This window comes from Chionomys nivalis, chromosome 18 (genome assembly GCF_950005125.1).
Source record: "Chionomys nivalis chromosome 18, mChiNiv1.1, whole genome shotgun sequence".
Lineage (NCBI taxonomy): Eukaryota > Metazoa > Chordata > Mammalia > Rodentia > Cricetidae > Chionomys > Chionomys nivalis.
The window spans coordinates 38,480,431-38,497,503 of NC_080103.1; positions in this window are offsets into that span (position 1 = coordinate 38,480,431).

Here is a 17,073-nt window from a genome sequence, read left to right on the forward strand (position 1 = left end):
CTCCCTGACTGTTGCTCGGTGGTTGCTGGCCAGGCATTCAGGACATTTTACTCAATTCCTGAGTCAATTTATTTATTTTTTCAGGCAGATAGTTGTGGTCTGGAGGCCTTATTTCATAAAACAAGGGATTTGCAGTCTTACCTATTTCAAAGCTTATGCAGCCACATATGTAAAATACTGTCTACCCAACATAAGCTATCTAACACAAAGCCCTGCAATACAAATCACAAAGAGCAAAACATAAGCATGTCAGTTTAAATGGACATATTTTAATTTAGCTTTATATTTTCAAAAAAATTGTAGCCTCAGCAGACTCAACTAGAGATCTTTTCAACAGGTATTTGAAGAGACTGCCTTTGTCTCCATCCACTTGAACCTCATCTGATCATTTGTTCATGCTAGAAAGTCAGTCACTGTGGTTTGCCATCCTTAGGAAGGTTGTACAACAGACCTTTGATTTATAAGTCCCAGAGTCATACTGGATTATTTTAACTGTATCTTAAGAAGACACTTTGACCTAAAGAAATCTGAGGCCTCATGGAAGTGATTTTAGTCACCTGACCAAACTGAAATTGATTCACATTTCAGAACTTTTTACCCCAAACAAGTAAACAGACAACAAGGATGGATACTTTTTGTGTTATTCTTTGATTGGAAAGCACCATCTAAAATGATAGAATTTATTCTAATGATTAAAATTCAAGAAGTTGTTGATAATACTTCTCGTTTATACTTCTGAAGATGAAGTCAATTACTCAATTTCATTATCCTCCTAAACTTAGACTCTAATTTTCATCCTAATTGCTTATAAATATCTTTATATTCCTAATGTATATATTCAAGTAATAAACTGGACCCTTGACTAATGATGTCCTCATAGCGGTACACATTGTCACCATCACTTTGGTTATTCTGGTGCTCGGCAGGAATATCTTTTCAGTGAGAATATAATCAACAGAGAAGATTTTATTGTTAGGAGACCAATTCGGTCCCAATTTAGCACGTCTTACTTTAGATAAGAAGTAAGAAATGAAGTGAGAGTAAATGACTATTGATTGATATTGGCATGCAGTTATTAGGATTCATACTCTAAGGAGAAGCTGAAAAGTAATCATACATACAGACACATTTATTCCAGATGGATTTATAGATTAGTATCTAAATATTTATAGGAAAATAGTAGACAGCAAATGGTTGGGTTATATGAGTATTGGATATCAAGTTGTGCCCCCTCTCTTTCTATTTTAGTTCAGCTTAACAATCTTTTCACTTAAAAAAGCGATTGCCTAGAGACCTTTGAAGCTGGGGAAGATGATGAGGGGGCAAGAGGTTTATTCCCAGGGTCATACTTCATTTGCATAAGCTAGTAACCATAGGGCACTGTGGAATGTCTCTAAATAGATTTCATTATAGAAGTTCAGCTTAAAGGGACTAAAAATAATCCTCAAGCAAACACCGTATACAGCTTCAGGTTCTGCTGCAATAAAAACATCTTAGCTGCACAGTACTGCGGAGGCAGGAAATGGAACAGGGAGCTTTTTTGGGTTTGCTGTTATGAAATGTCTTAAAGCAGAAAAACACAATGTTCTTATTTTAACAAATGGTCCTACAGAACCGGATTATACCATTCTCAATGGCGTTACTAGGCAGTAAAGCAAACACGTATTCTCTCTCTCTCCTCCTCTACGTGCTCATCTTGTGAGCTTGGCTTTTGTCCCTTACCTCACAGTTTTCCATCTTGCCCATCCTTCAGGCCCACTGAAGCAGGATACACTGGGCAGGAGCATGTTTGGAGATGCTGAATATAGAGAACACGATATGAACACCGAATACTAGAACTGAGCTCTGGCTTCTCTGAAAAGGGATTGTGTGTGGAATATTGGTCTTAATTCTGACAGAGCAAAGGGATGTGTTCTGACAATGAAACAATAAAATCTGAACTTGAGTGAGCACTGGAAGACCTCACTCTATCTGATTTCCCAGAAACACAGTACAGTTATAGTAAGACTTGAGTAACTGACATCAGCATTTCAAATAGGTATACGCTCTTATGAGGAGCATAGACAAGTCTACTGAGCTTAAAGTTCATTGTTTTGTAAACACATGGATCTCAACTTTGATTCATTCTGTGTGCTTTTACTAAACACCCGTTTGAGGCCAATACTGTACTGGGTGCCAATGAGTAATGATTTAGTTCAAGTCTCAGCATTTGGAACCAGAAATGTGGTTCGCACTGGCATACGAACTTAAAACTCGACTTAGATTTGCTAGGGGTCAGACACTTCTTTTAAATATTAGTTTTGTGAGCAGTTCAGGGCAAGGCACTTTCATTTCTGAGCATTTGTGGCCCCCATATGGCAAAAAGGTCATGTGCTTACCTCACAGAATATCTATGCAGTCAAACAACAGACCACACAATCACTATGCCTGCTACATTGACTATGGAAATATCATTGTTTTCATAATATGGCTGGAATGAATAATTTTAGTTTGAAGCAAGCAAATAATATAATGATTTTAAATGAACATTTGAAACTTGTTATGTGTTGTCAAGCAGATATGGGACTCAGTAAAACTTCTGTTTACATTTGCATCAACTATACACACCAAAATAAGTTTAATGGAGAATAAATAAATAAATAAATAAATAAATAAATGAAGTTAATAAGTTTAAGCTTGTCAGAAACCTAGTTACCAGGGTATGTTAAAACTTGCTATGTTTAGCTATGTGTAGAGGGGAAAGGATACAGGTGTGTGTTCTTGGCCAGAAGCTGGAAACTTTTATCCTCCTCTACTGGTGTCTGCTCTAGTTTTTTGAGACAGAGTCCCTCCCTGAACCTGGAGTTCATTGATGAGCTTTGTTAGGTGGCCATGGGCTCTGGACATCCTTCTGCCTCCACCCTTCATCATCAGACACGCTGCTGTGGATTTGAACTCAGGTCCTCTTGCTTGCTTAGCAATCACTTTGCCCATCGTGCCATATACACAGCTACAAAGGCCTTGTTTATTAAAAAGTTTTAGGGCCTGGGGAATACAGTTCAGGAGTGGAGAGCATGTGTAGCGAGTGCCAGCCTCTAGGTTAAATCTTCAGTATTGCAAAAGCCGAACCAAGCCAAATGTAAGAGTCACACAAAAACTTCCAGAAATTTCTAACAATGCCTACTCTGTGTTCACCTATGATAGTCTGATGTGGGCATATGTGTGTCGTAATCAAATCAGAACATTCGGCCATTCCTCCTTGAAGGTGTATTATTTCTTTGTGCCTGGAAAGCCTCAGGTTTTCTCCTGCAGTTCTTCATATGTAATTTAATACATAAGGCTTAGTATTGTAAGAATATTAGTCCATCAGTGGGTCTAGGAACCATTGAAGATGTCTGTCTACAAAATACCGCAGGAACTCTTTAATCAAACATGGCCCTTGTATATTTCTACTAAGATGTGCTCATATTGCTTATATTATCAATGTGCATTTCTTTACACGATGGTACATGCTACAGAACTTTCCCAGGATGGAAAGCAGAGAGTTGGATAGAGCACACAGCAGCAACCCTTTCCTATGGAGACGTCAGACTTTGTCAGTAATTTAATCAGACAATTTCAGTTTATGTTGCTTGTGTGTCCTGGTGTTTACTCTTCTAATAACTACAATTATTCTCAGACTCACGTTACATTTTTCTTCGAGAATTGATGTGCTTAAATTGAAAAAAAAATCCAATTGAATAAGAGCATGTAACGAGAAAAAGTAATCCATCGTTATTAAAAAAGGCAGCTTACCTTTATCTGGGTGTTAAATAGTACAAATCCGCGAGAGCCAGTGAATGTTTTGAAGTCAAAACGAAAGGCATTACCAAGGCTGAAGTGGATTTGTCGCAGTTATACGAATTACTTCAGAAATAGGCTCTTCTATCTAGGAGGGGTGAGGTGAGGTAGGAAGAAATAAAACCAGAGATAGGGTATTTTATTTTTATACTTCCTCACCTGAGTGAAATATTTCTGCTTTAGACTTTTGTGAAACATTTAAGATGAGTAAAATCCAAGTAAATGAACTGCAAGGTTTTCCGAAGAATTTACATCATCACTGGAAGGAAGCTTGGAGAGATGTGTTTGATTGACAGTACAGAGCCCAGCCACAGAACAGCATATGCTTAGCCTAGGAGAACCCATCAACTGTGCTCGCAGCATTCGTGTTTGGCTCGGTGTTGTTGGTACGTTTTTGCAGTATTTATGAACAATGCCACTCTTGTGAGAAGACACAGTTCTTCACATCATTTTCAAACCTTTATTTTTTTTTTTCTAGCGAGAGCAACAGATTCAGAATGTTTTCAGCATGGGCTTTTAAACGAATCAACTAAATGTGCAGGTTTATTGTGATCGTGGTGTCCTTGGGTATATTTGCAAGGAAAATAACAAGCAGTGAGGAATATCATTTCATTAGGAAACACTACGTTGATATTCTGGTAAGAATGGAAGAGTTAGAATAAACAGCTAGGATAAATGCAGGGATCTGAGGCTAATGGCTTTTCACTTATGTCTTAGATACCTCAGTATGGATTTTACCAACCTAGAGTGCTGCAACGCTGTATGTGTTATATGCTTAAATGGAATTCAAATGCGTGTCTTGTACCACTAGATGCTCACAGAAAGTGACCAACCAAGCCTGTTGTGCAGTTTGGGATAAATAGTTGTTTACAACAAAAGAACTTTATGTGAAGTGATCCGGAAAAACAATGCAAAAACAAAAGCACTCAATTTCTTTCCATAAATCTTATCCTAAAAGTTAGCCTGGCCTGGTAGTTCATGCCTTTAATTCCAGCACTGGGGAGGCAGAGGTGGGAAGATCTCTATGTCAAGGACAACCTGGTCAATAGATAGAGTTCCAGGTCAGCCAAGGCTACATGGAGAGACCTTGTCTCAAAAACATTCACAAAAACAAACAGAAAAGCTAGCTTGTAGTAATGTGTTCACGCTGATGAAAAGAGGCTTGGCTCTTCTTGCTCATTCCCTTGTGAATGTTTCCCAGAACTCAGAGTGAAAACCCAAGGTCATTTTGAATATATAGAAGCATATTTTCTGCCACTGGGGTTCTGAAACACCTTAATGGTACTGCTGCCATAGAACTATGGTGAGAATCATAGACCCTAGGAGAAAGTGATTGTCACTATTTTGCCTGGGTGGAAGTTGAGGAAGCAAAGAACCTACGGAATATAAAATGCTTAGGGACATGGCAATAGGCAGATCATTGGACAAGAGAAGAAGAAGCTTAATTAAGAAGTTTTTAAAAACTAGGTGTCATTTATTAAACTTTGAATCTAACCCAATACTGCTGTTCCTGTAATACTGTAATGGTACTGTATCCTTACCCCCTACCTGCTACCCCGTTGTAGGTAGACATTAGATGCATAAGCTTTCCTGGAAAAAGACAGACTTCAGAGGATTCAAGTGACACGCATAATACATACCCACCCCTCTATCACACGGTCCCATAGTCTTTCTTTTTCAGAATGTCCTGTAATTGGACTTTTCCAGTACATAACCTTTTTAGATAGGAATTTTTCCCCCACTTAGAATGTGAATTTGAGTTTTCTTCTTGTCTTTCAATATCTTCTTGGCTTATTTATTTATTTATTTTCATTTATTGAGCACAGAATATTCCACATTATCTAGATATACCTAAGCATGTATTTCCACATTTTCCAAATATGAAAACTAGCTCTAATTGGTGCCTTGACACAATCTAGAATCAACTAAGAAGAGAGTCTTAATGGCCAGTCCTGAGCAGGTTGGCCTATAGACCTGTCCATGAGGGATTAATTTGATTGTGTAAATAGATGTGGGAACCAAAATGTGGGCAGCACCATTTCCTGGGTTTGGGATCCTATGCATTTCTTATTATGAAGGAAGACCTTGAGGTGAAGGCTATCCTTGTCTATATACAAAGTGCCATCCTATCCTGGGCTATCAATCCACATCTCAAAAGACAAAACAAAACACTAAAACAAACATTCTCAATAGACAAAGGCTTCAGACAACTGGGAGAACTGCCTGCTAGGCTCTGTTTTTCTGTCACTATCGATGCCTGCATTTTATCTGGACTCTTGTAACAAAGCAAAAGTGAGCTTAATGAGATGTTTAGGCCCAGGGCATTTGGCCATAAAGAAACACTTAAGGATGGTTCCTGTAGCATTTAGTTTTCTGTCACCTTGCCTATTTGAGTCACACTACAACCAATGATTTGTGCAATTCTACTCACATGCGTTCAGGAGGCAGCCCTGAGTGTCAGATATATATATATCTCGCCAGTTTAAAGGAATGGGATAGGAAGTCTCTCACATGGTATCTTCATTAAGGACAGGTCTGAATGTGTTGGCCAGTGGCCTGAGGAGACTCGGACAGCAAGAGAGTGCTGGTAAAACCAACGATTGAGAAGCATCCAGGACACTGAGAAGAAGGGAGATGGGATAAGAATTCCTGGCAATCAAAGGAAATCAAGGTGGTTGACTCATCCTTATATGCTGAATCATGCCTACATATTGTATAGTTTTCCTTTTCTTTTTAAATTCAGATTTTATATTCTCTTTTGAGAATTTTATACAAGAGTACTACTAAATATGACCTTTAGGTCCCCATATATTCCTGAGAAGAGGTATATAGGAAGAGTTGAAGGGGTAGAAGAATGAGCAGATATGATATAAATATAGCGCGCGCGCGCACACACACACACACACACACACACACACACACTCATGTATATATACAAGCTGCTGAGTCCATTGAGAGTTGCTCAGAGATGTATATGTGTTTAGGGTTGTGGATTCTAGCTTTGAATCTACAGATATTAATAGAGAATTTGGAGTAGGGATTGTGGGAGGGAGTGCACACTCATGTATATATACAAGCTGCTGAGTCCATTGAGAGTTTCTCAGAGATGCATATGTGTTTAGAGTTGTGGATTCTAGCTTTGAATCTACAGATATTAGTAGAGAATTTGGAGTAGGGATTGTGGGAGGGAGTGCAGGAATAACAGGATGCAAATACTGTGAAGGAGGAAATTGAAAACTGAGGAGGAAAGAGGGAGGGGGAATAGAAACACTAAGAATGTTTGAAAAAGCCATAGTATGTTTGCTCAGTGCAAATGGACGGAAATAGAAAACACTATCCTGAGTGAGGTGAGCCAGACCCAAAAAGAGGAACATGGGATGTACTCACTCATATTTGGTTTCTAGCCATAAATAAAGGACATTGAGCCTATAATTCGTGATCCTAGAGAAGCTAAATAAGAAGGTGAACCCAAAGAAAAACATATAGGCATCCTCCTGAATATTAAACTTCATCAGGCGAGGAAAGGAGACAGAGACAGAGACCCATATTAGAGCACCGGACTGAAATCTCAAGGTCCAAATCAGGAGCAGAAGGAGAGAGAGCACGAGCAAGAAACTCAGGACCGCGAGGGGTGCTCCCACACACTGAGACAATGGGGATGTTCTATTGGGAACTCACCAAGACCAGCTGGACTGGGTCTGAAAAAGCGTGCGATAAAACCGGACTCGCTGAACATAGCGGACAATGAGGACTACTGAGAACTCAAGAACAATGGCAATGGGTTTCTGATCCTACTGCACGTACTGGCTTTGTGGGAGCCTAGGCAGTTTGGATGCTCACCTTACTAGACTGGGATGGAGGTGGGTGGTCCTTGGACTTCCCACAGGGCAGGGAACCCTGATTGCTCTTAGGGCTGATGAGGGAGGGGGACTTGATTGGGGGAGGAGGAGGGAAATGGGAGGTGGTGGTGGGGAGGAGGCAGAAATCTTTAATAAAAAAAAAAAAAGCCGTAGTAGCCGGGCGGTGGTGGTGCACGCCTTTAATCACAGCACTTGGGAGGCAGAGGCAGGCGGATCTCTGTGAGTTCGAGACCAGCCTGGTCTAAAAGAGCTAGTTCCAGGACAGGCTCCAAAACCACAGAGAAACCCTGTCTCGAAAAACCAAAAAAAAAAAAAAAAAGCCGTAGTGAATCATTTTTTTGTTTACTTAAAAATATACACATAAAAGATAAAAATATACACACAAATATATGTGTATACACACAAATATATGTGTACACACGTGTACACACACAAGTATATGTGTACACACATACAAATGAAGGTATGTCACTTGATGATAATGCTCCCCCAGGCTCCTGGACTATTCAATAAAACCCCACCTGGTGCCAGACATGGGAAACCTCTCTCAGTTATTGGTAAAAGGGGAATCCAGGATGCTCCCCAAAACAATATAGGCTATAGATGTTGCCCTTGATTACCAGAACTTAAAGGTAAGAAGACCCTATTGTTGAAAACACAGGACTTAGAGGATTGGAGCTAGATCTGGTTTAGAAGCCTCCTCCCTGAGCACCTTAGTGTCTGAAGGAGTCATTAGAGCGCCCACAGGGCTTGGGGAGGGGAGCAATTCAAAGTCCTATCCAGCTGAAAATCCTGCAAATCTTAGCAATGAGCAGCCTAGCAAGGTATCCCTAAGGGTACAATAGCGGTCCTGATAACAATGGGGCAATCAACAGCTGCTTAATTGGACTTAAGGACTTAAGGATCATTCAATAGGAGGAAATTCATGTCTGCTACTGCAAACCTAGCCAATTACTAGTGGCTGGTGAGGTCATGGACCCTAGGGGATGACAGACCACTGTCACTAAACCAGGATTACTTATAACTATTCTAGCTAGTTATACCCACATTTTTCTTTGTCATAACCATTATGTAATAACAAGGTCAGAAAGTTAGGAACTTAGAAAAATCCAGAAGCATCTCTTAAAGGGACATCATTATACACACACTCTCTGGCTTGTAAATCGTTTTAATAGTTGTCACTTGAATTTTAGTGGGGGAGGAGACAAGGAAAAATCATAGATTTTAAATATAAGCTGTTAAAAAATAAAGTTCTTTAAACTGCAGAATGTCTTTCTAGCCTTCAAGAGTTATTAGAGTGAGGACTTTAGTGATGCTTTTGACTCAATGCAGAGTAAGTTCATAGTAACTCTACAATGAAAAGATGTGACCCCATAAATCCTACTTATGCTTGTGGGTTTTAACAGTAATCTGAATAAAGTTTTGACATTTGAGTTCATATGTAGCTTTGATCAACTTTCTGATGCTCCATTATAGATCGCACAAAGTGGATTTCCGTATTCTGAGCATAGGTGCTCTTGGCCCTTCACACTGCAGAGCGACATAATTTTCGGAGTGACTTTCCCTCCTCCTTTTCATTTGATTGTTTCAAGAGTTTCTTCCCAGGACAGCAGATGTTGCCTGAGTTATAAACACTTCCCTGGTGGACCTAAGTCAACTTCTCATTCCCATACTAACGCCTTTTCCACTTCACATGGATGACTTTCCCCAAACACTTACTAGTCAGAAGCACATCTCACCTGTTACTGATAAAGTACATCAGATTCGAAGGCTGAGAAGTGGTTAGTTCACCTTTACGGAGCAGAGATTAGTAGGAGAGGCACGTAGAAAATTAAGACTGCCCCCCAGAATTTAATTTTATGTTTAAAATGATGTCATTACAGTCATCTTTGCCTCATGGGCTCTTGTTCCTGCTTGAGAAAAATCTGTTAGGCCAACCTGGAAATCTTGGCTACTTCTGAGAATTCCCCATGATGCTCTACTTTCTCAAAGCCCATTTTTTCCTTCTTTACAACCCTAAAGGCTTGTTTCTGGACCAAACTCATGTCTACTTTTTTTTTCTTTTAGAAATATTTCTCCTTTCTTCATCTAGAAGTCTCCGAGATCTTCATATTTCTTCTGGGCCTGCTGAGCACGTGCAAACATGGCTTTATCAAAACTGTCAAGAGACAAAAATGTAATTGAGCAAAAATAAATTAATAACAGGGCCAACAGAGAGAAACTGGGCATAGAGTAAATGTCAATTTGGGATTATATTGTTCAGGATCGACTTTCAAGCAACTGTAAGCTGAATTTGAACTAAAAAGTAGACTTATAGACTCGTATAATGAAACACAGCAAGAATGGCTATAGATCCTGACGTCACTGAGCCCAGAGAATCGTGGTCATCACTGCGTTTTCTGTTTTCTAAGTCTCTGTGTGCCTTTCTTGTTGGCTCCATTTCTAGGCAGTCTGTTTCCTTATAGTAGAAATTTAAAATGTGATGTTTAAAATTAGAGTGTGATGCATGAATGTAGTGGCAGTTGGGGCATCAGAAGACAGGGCCAAAAAGTGTCCAAATGAAAACACAAGATGTGGAAAATGGGGAAAGCAGCCTACACAATGTGGCACGCAGTAAAGATAAGGACCTTACGTGTAATTTGAATGACAGAAAGAGTGGGAAGAAATCAGGAAAGAACTTGTTGAAGGAGATGACAGCTGGGTACATTCTAAACAGAAGACATTAAAATCAATAAAAAGAAAAAAGATCTCAGCAAACCTTAAGAAAAGATACATTTAAAAAAATACCCCACATCCATGTGGAAATGTACGAAGTAACAGTTGTAGATATATCATTATGACCCTGCCACTGTAATATTAATAATAATAATAGTAATAAGGACAAAGGAAAACTTTGAAGATTTGGGGGAGATTGTAACTGTAAAAAGGTAACTTTTTGCCTTATAAGGACACATAAAATAGGCAAAAAACCTGTGACAGATAAGAAAATATCTAGATGCTACACCCTGAGAAAATACCCTCTTGAAACCAAGAGTCCTATAAAGAGCAGAAGAACTTGACTTATCATAAGAGACATTAACTGAAATAACTCTTAAGGGGAATTCCAAGGGAATAGGGAATGCTCTTAGAAAAGATAAGAGAATTATAAAAAGAAATGTAGTAGATTAGAAAATGTTGCTAGCAATTACAGAATAAGAACTTTAGGAATTTTAATTATTTGTGGACTATTTGTAGACTTAAAATTAAAAACTTCTTAAGGGAGGTGGTGGTGCATGCTTTTAATCCCAGCGCTCAAGAGGCAGAGGCAGGCGGATCTCTGTGAGTTTGAGACCAGCCTCGTCTACAAGAGCTAATTCCAGGATAGTCTCCAAAGCTACAAAAAACCTTGTCTCAAAAAACCAAAAAAAAAAAAAAACCTAAAATCTTGGAAGAGTGGGTAACTGAAAATATGAACTGTCAATGGCAACAACAGAGGGCTGTGGCTATAGCTCAGGGGCAGAGCACTCACCTAACATGCACAGGGCCTCAAGTTCCATCCTAGCACCAGAAACAATGATTGAAGCCAGGTGGGGTGGTAATCCTAGTCCTTGGGACACAGAGGCAACTGAATCACTATGATTTCAAGGCCAAAGCTCTCTCTTCTTCCTCTTCCTCCTCCTCCTCCTCCTCCTCCTCCTCCTCCTCCTCCTCCTCCTCCTCCTCTTCCTCCTCCTCCTCCTTTCCTTTTATTCTTATTCTTCCTCCTCCTCCTCCTTCTTTCAAATTTGCGTTTTTGAGACAAAATTTCTCTGCATAACAGCCCTAGCTGTCATGGAAATATCTCTGTAGACTAGCCTTGCTTTGAGCTCACCAAGATCCTCTGCCTCTGTCTCCCAAGAGCTGGGATTAAAAGTGTGTACCTCCATTGCAGGGCTGCAAACTCCGTTCTTATTGAGTTCTGATCCTTCATTCAGACTGGAGAGGTTACTGCCCCATCCTTTTGTAACTACAGTTCTAGGGTATTCTACACCATCTGGTCTCTAGAAGGTTCTAGACATGCATATGGTACATATGCATGTAAGCAACACACTCATACACATAAAATAATTTTCAAAAAATATAAGTAATGAAAATGCTATTCAGATAGATGTTAAAAAGCTCAAAAGGTAATTAAAGAGTGATATGAAGCAAATTATATTAATAATTTTGGTAATTTGAATAAAATGTTAACTTCTAACAGAAAAATTTGGAGAAGGAAAAATAAAATCCAAAATAAATTGTCTTAACCCTTTACCTTTGATATAGCATGCCACATCTCTGTACTTATTATTTATTAATTTTTCATATTTCATAGTCTTTTTCTAACCTTAGTATTTGCTTCCCTTTTATTTTTTATTATTTAAAATTTTATTTATTTATTTGTATATGTGTGTGTTCTGCCTGTCTGTGTACACGTCTGTGTACCACTTGTATGCAGTGTCCACAGAAGCCAGAAGAGGGCGTTGGATCTCCTCGAACTGGAGTTACAGACCACGGTGCTCTTAACTGCTGAGCTATTTCTCTGTCCTCCTATTTACTCCACTGCAACGTTTTTTTTTTCTTTTATTATTTTACTTCTTTCTTTAGATTTCTTCCAGCCTCCAAATCTTTCCTGAGTAATTTGGCCACCATTAATCTTTTCAAACAACCATTTTAACTCTTGAGCAAATCTTGAGCTTCGTACCAAACCTTCCATGTTTTTCATCCACTTTCCTTTCTGTTAGTGCAGTGGTTCTGAAAGTGTGACCCTAGAATCCACAGCATTGGCACCATCTTGCAATCTGTTCAAGCAGTTTCTCCCTGTCCATCACAGGAGATGCCCCATCTCTGTACTTATTTAAGTGAAACAGAATTTTTAAGATGTATTTTAATAAGATCTTCCAAAATTTGCAGGTCTGCATTATTTTAAGAAACATTGCCCTGCAGATAGGAAAAATATACCTTTAAGCTTTCCCCAAATGACCTGGGTGGACACTGCTGTGCTTTTCTGGTGCCCATATGCACTTTTTATTTATCACATTGAATTACTAACACACATGTGTTAGTAACACATGCTTGCTCACACACATACTTGCTAACATAATGTTTATAACTCACATGCTTGCTAACACACATGCTTATAACACACGATTGCTAGCACATATGCTTGTTAACACAAAGATTACTAATAAACATGCTTTCATGTCTGTATTTTACCTTCACAATGATATTGTAAGTCATAGGAAACATTTACTCTAACACAGATTTACACATGACATGCTCTGAATTTACAAAATCCACCATAATATTCAAGCATACATTTTTTTCTAATGTTGCTCTGACCTATCACCATATTTAAAGAACACCCATTTCTCTCTCCATTTTCATGTGAGTTAGAAGTCTTGGGCTCTCCTGCTCAGAGTCTCCTAAGGTCCATCTTTCAGTATGGGTGGGGCTGTGTTCTTCACTGGAAGCTCAGGAAAGGAATCCTTCAACTTCTTGAAGGCTGTTGGGTAGATTCAGGTCCTTATGGCTGCAGGACTGCCTTTCCTATATCCTTATTGGTTTTAGGGAAATAATTTTTGCTCCTAAAGGCAGCCCACATTCTTCATGCACTCCGTAGTACTCTCTAACAATAGTCGGGCCATGGGCACACTTTTTATTTTAAAGATATTGATCCTAATTATATTTTCAAAGATCCCTTTAACCATGCAGGCTATTATATAAGCTCAGAGTCCAGGAATTAAGGGATGGTGTCTTTGGCATCCACATCCTGCTTAGAGCATCAGACAGTTGATACACAGCCATATGCAAAAATATTCAATTAAAAATGAAAAATTCTGTACTGCCTTTATAACTCAAGTTTAGTAAAAAAATCAAGAAAGAAAAGAAAATGACAGCACAATAGTTTTGTATTTGCAGCCAAAATACCCATCTGTGTAGGCAGAGTTGAGTGGAATTGCTCAAAGAACACAAAAGCAAATCTCCAAACCTTTCTCAGGTGTGGTTTTCGTAGAATACACTTCAGATCACAGAAACCAGTGCTGCTGGTCTCAGTCCAATAGCAGTTTCTGGATGATGTTTTTTGTCTTTGAGACTCCTGTGTCCCCACTTTGGATTTATTGAGCTACCATTATTTTTTACCTTAAGACAGGCCACCATAAACATGCCAAATTTGATGATATTTTGTCTAAACATCTCACATATAGGGTAATAGAAAGCAGATCAAAGCTTTATCTACATAGAGTAGAGAGTAATACTTAGTAGGCCAGCTGTAGTGTGACAGTCTTGCTTTGCAAAGCTCTGACATCTTTGAAACAAACCCAAGGAATTACTATCATCAATAACAACAAGTACCCAATATTGTTGTTGGAAGCAATGCCTTTTTATTTCTGTCTATAAATAAGAAGGGATAAGATGGACTATCGGATATCTGTTTAACAGGGCTTAATTATTTGTTATGGGACTTTATGGTCTATTTAATAAAATTAATGAGATTCTGATTACTTGAGCCTGCCACTCTCTCCGGCTGGAAACTCTCTTTGATAAGGAGTAAAGCAAGATTGTCAGTTTCCTTATGAGAATGACAGGGTTTGAGGATTAGTCAACTGAGAATTGGTGAGCTCCTCCTCTAATTAATGTCTTCCCACCAATGTTTGCCCTAATCTCCCCTTTTATTACATTTATTACAGTGCTTCAGCGGGATGTCTGTGTGGCAGGGAAGATCTATTAAATAAAGTTACTGTTCAGTTAGTGAAATCGCAATAAAGAGCTAATTCTGTGTTTGCCGCTTTGTTAATTCCCTTTAATTTAAAAAGCCAACTTGAGGCAGAGTACATACTTCACATGGAGTGAAGAACGAGGCAAACTACACCCAATCTTGGTTTTGCAACCTTGGGCAGGTCGTTGAGATGGTTGAGACAAGATTGACTTTAAAACCATGTTGTCGAAACTAAATAATTTCAGAAGTTAAATGAAAAACTCATTTGTCTAATACGTTTTCAGTTTCTCCTTATTTCCCACTTGGAGTTTTGTTCCTTCTTCTCCTTGTAGCTGCTGTGTGTATTTTGTATGTGTGGGTATGTGTGCCTATGCAGAGGCCCGAAGAGGGGGTCTGTATCTTCCACTCTTGCTTGATACCCTATTTGTGGAGACAAAGTCAGTGAAGCTGTAGTTTGCTGTTAGGACTAGACTGGCTGGCCGCCCCGCCCCTGATGTCTCTACTTTCCGAAGCTGGGGTGGCAGGCACACTTTCACGTGAGCGCTGCATAACAAGCTGCTAACAGCACTCTCAGCCACTGAGCTAAACTAGTATCTTCCTAACCGAGCGTCTTGCTATTCTTTCTTACCCAGTTTTCTTGTTTTGATTGTTCTGATGAAGTAATTGTTCTGTAGTCTATACCATTCATTGTTCAAAAATCTTTCACGTGTAGTTTGAAGTTCCAGGCTTTCTATATGTTTCCTTATCTTTTATCTTTGTTTTCTCTCATTTGCTACAAAATCTCTTGCCCCGAATTCCCTATGGGAGTCATTTTTCTTGCTATAATTAGATATATTTGTGTCTTATCCTGGGCTTTACTCGTGCTATGGTAATTGCCCGATACCCTAACTTTCTCAATCCTCCCCCCCCAAAACACACAAACACACACTTTTCTCCCCACCAATAGACTTTGAGCTTGTTATTCAAGATCAACTCAAAAGGCGTCTCCATTCTACTGGTTTCTACAGCTAACTCCAATAAGAATCACTCCGCTTCCCCCTAAGATTCTGCAGGGCTGACGTGGATGCAGCTCCATTACAACCATTCAACAGAGGTGTTTCTTGGGCATGCAGGACCTCTGTGCTGAAGAACATTCTTGTCTTATGGACGAGACAGATGTTGATGCGATTATACAAACGAGGATAAGGAGATGAAAGAAGAAATTCCACTTTACCTTATTCGCCACAGCTCAGGCCCTGCAAATGGATCAGGAACTTCCAAAAATAAAGTTTTTTGTAAAACTCTGACCTTGCTAATTCGGTTTTAGGCAAACACGATTTGAACAGGTGCCTGACGTTTTGGATTTGGGTTATAATTTAAATTGGTCTCCAAGGCCGTGCTAGTTTAGAGAATAGTTGGATGCTTTCCTCCACTTCCTATTATCTTCAGAGGCCAGTAAGCAAGAAGTAAGATTATGCTAAGTGCCAGAATAAATATCTAATAGCTAATTTTGAGTCTCAAAGTTTCGAGGAGTATATTTTTATTAAGGGAAATTTTCTTTCCTTGATGTCTGGTGGCCAGTTTGCATCCTATCGTCTTTTAAACCAAAATACAATTTGAAAATTGAGAATTTTTGTCATCTTTGTACAATACTTTAAATCTGATATTAAAATAAGGGGACTCCAGGTTTGGTAGAGAGAATTTAAATGGGCTGGGTTAGGCGTTACTATTTAGTTCAAGGAAGGGAAAGTGAACCAACACGCTTGTGCACGGGTGCAGCTCAGGCTGCTCTTTACTGAGCAAAGGAACAGAGATTTTCGAAGATGTGTGCTTTTTTATGACAGTTTTTTTTTATTTCTTTATTATTTCGTACGGGATTGCTATGTGATGCTTTTTAAAGGATACAGGGAGACTAAAAGTGTATCTCCATCAATAATAGGAAAGAAACAGAAAGCACCCGGGTCCTGAGTTTTGAATCGGTCCAAGAGCCAGGAAGGGAAAAGCAGCTAGAAAGTTTAGCATGAGAGGAAGAGCAGATGTAGCAACCCCGTCAAACCAAACAAGAAGGCGACGTAAAAGAAGAAAGCAAAAGAGAATACCAGCTCTCAGCCCCATTCACTTGATACTTTATTTGTGATATACACTTAGGCAAACATCGTACAACCAAGAAGGAATAATATACACTTTCTACAGCCAATGCTTTGTGAAATATTGAAATTATAATTTTGCAGTCAGTAGGTTAATGTAATATGGACATTCAGCATCTCAATCTTGCTGAGGTAAAGCTACATAAATCAAGAAAATGAAATGAATTTTGGATAAGTATTGTTTTGGGTTTAGTTTAAGTTTTTTTTATTTAATGAAGGCATAATATAGACGCATTAAAACAATGTATTAAGAAAAAGTTGCCTATCATTAGTGCTTGGCTCAGTAGTTTCTATTCACTTGCAAGAAAGGTAACCTGTAATCTTTAAAAAGCTGCGTGCGCTTCCAGGGTTTTGTGTGTGCTTCCCGCTGCTTGTGGTGATAAATGGCTGTGGGAAAACGTCTTATGCGGACAAATGCCAACCAGAGGTACGGAACTATGAAGAAGAGGAGGGGAAAGAAGAGAGAGGAAGCAGGAGCTACCAGGAGGCAGGCAGGGTCAGATCTATAGTCTGCTATCGTCCACCGTGAAGAAACTTCTAGATGTCTGCT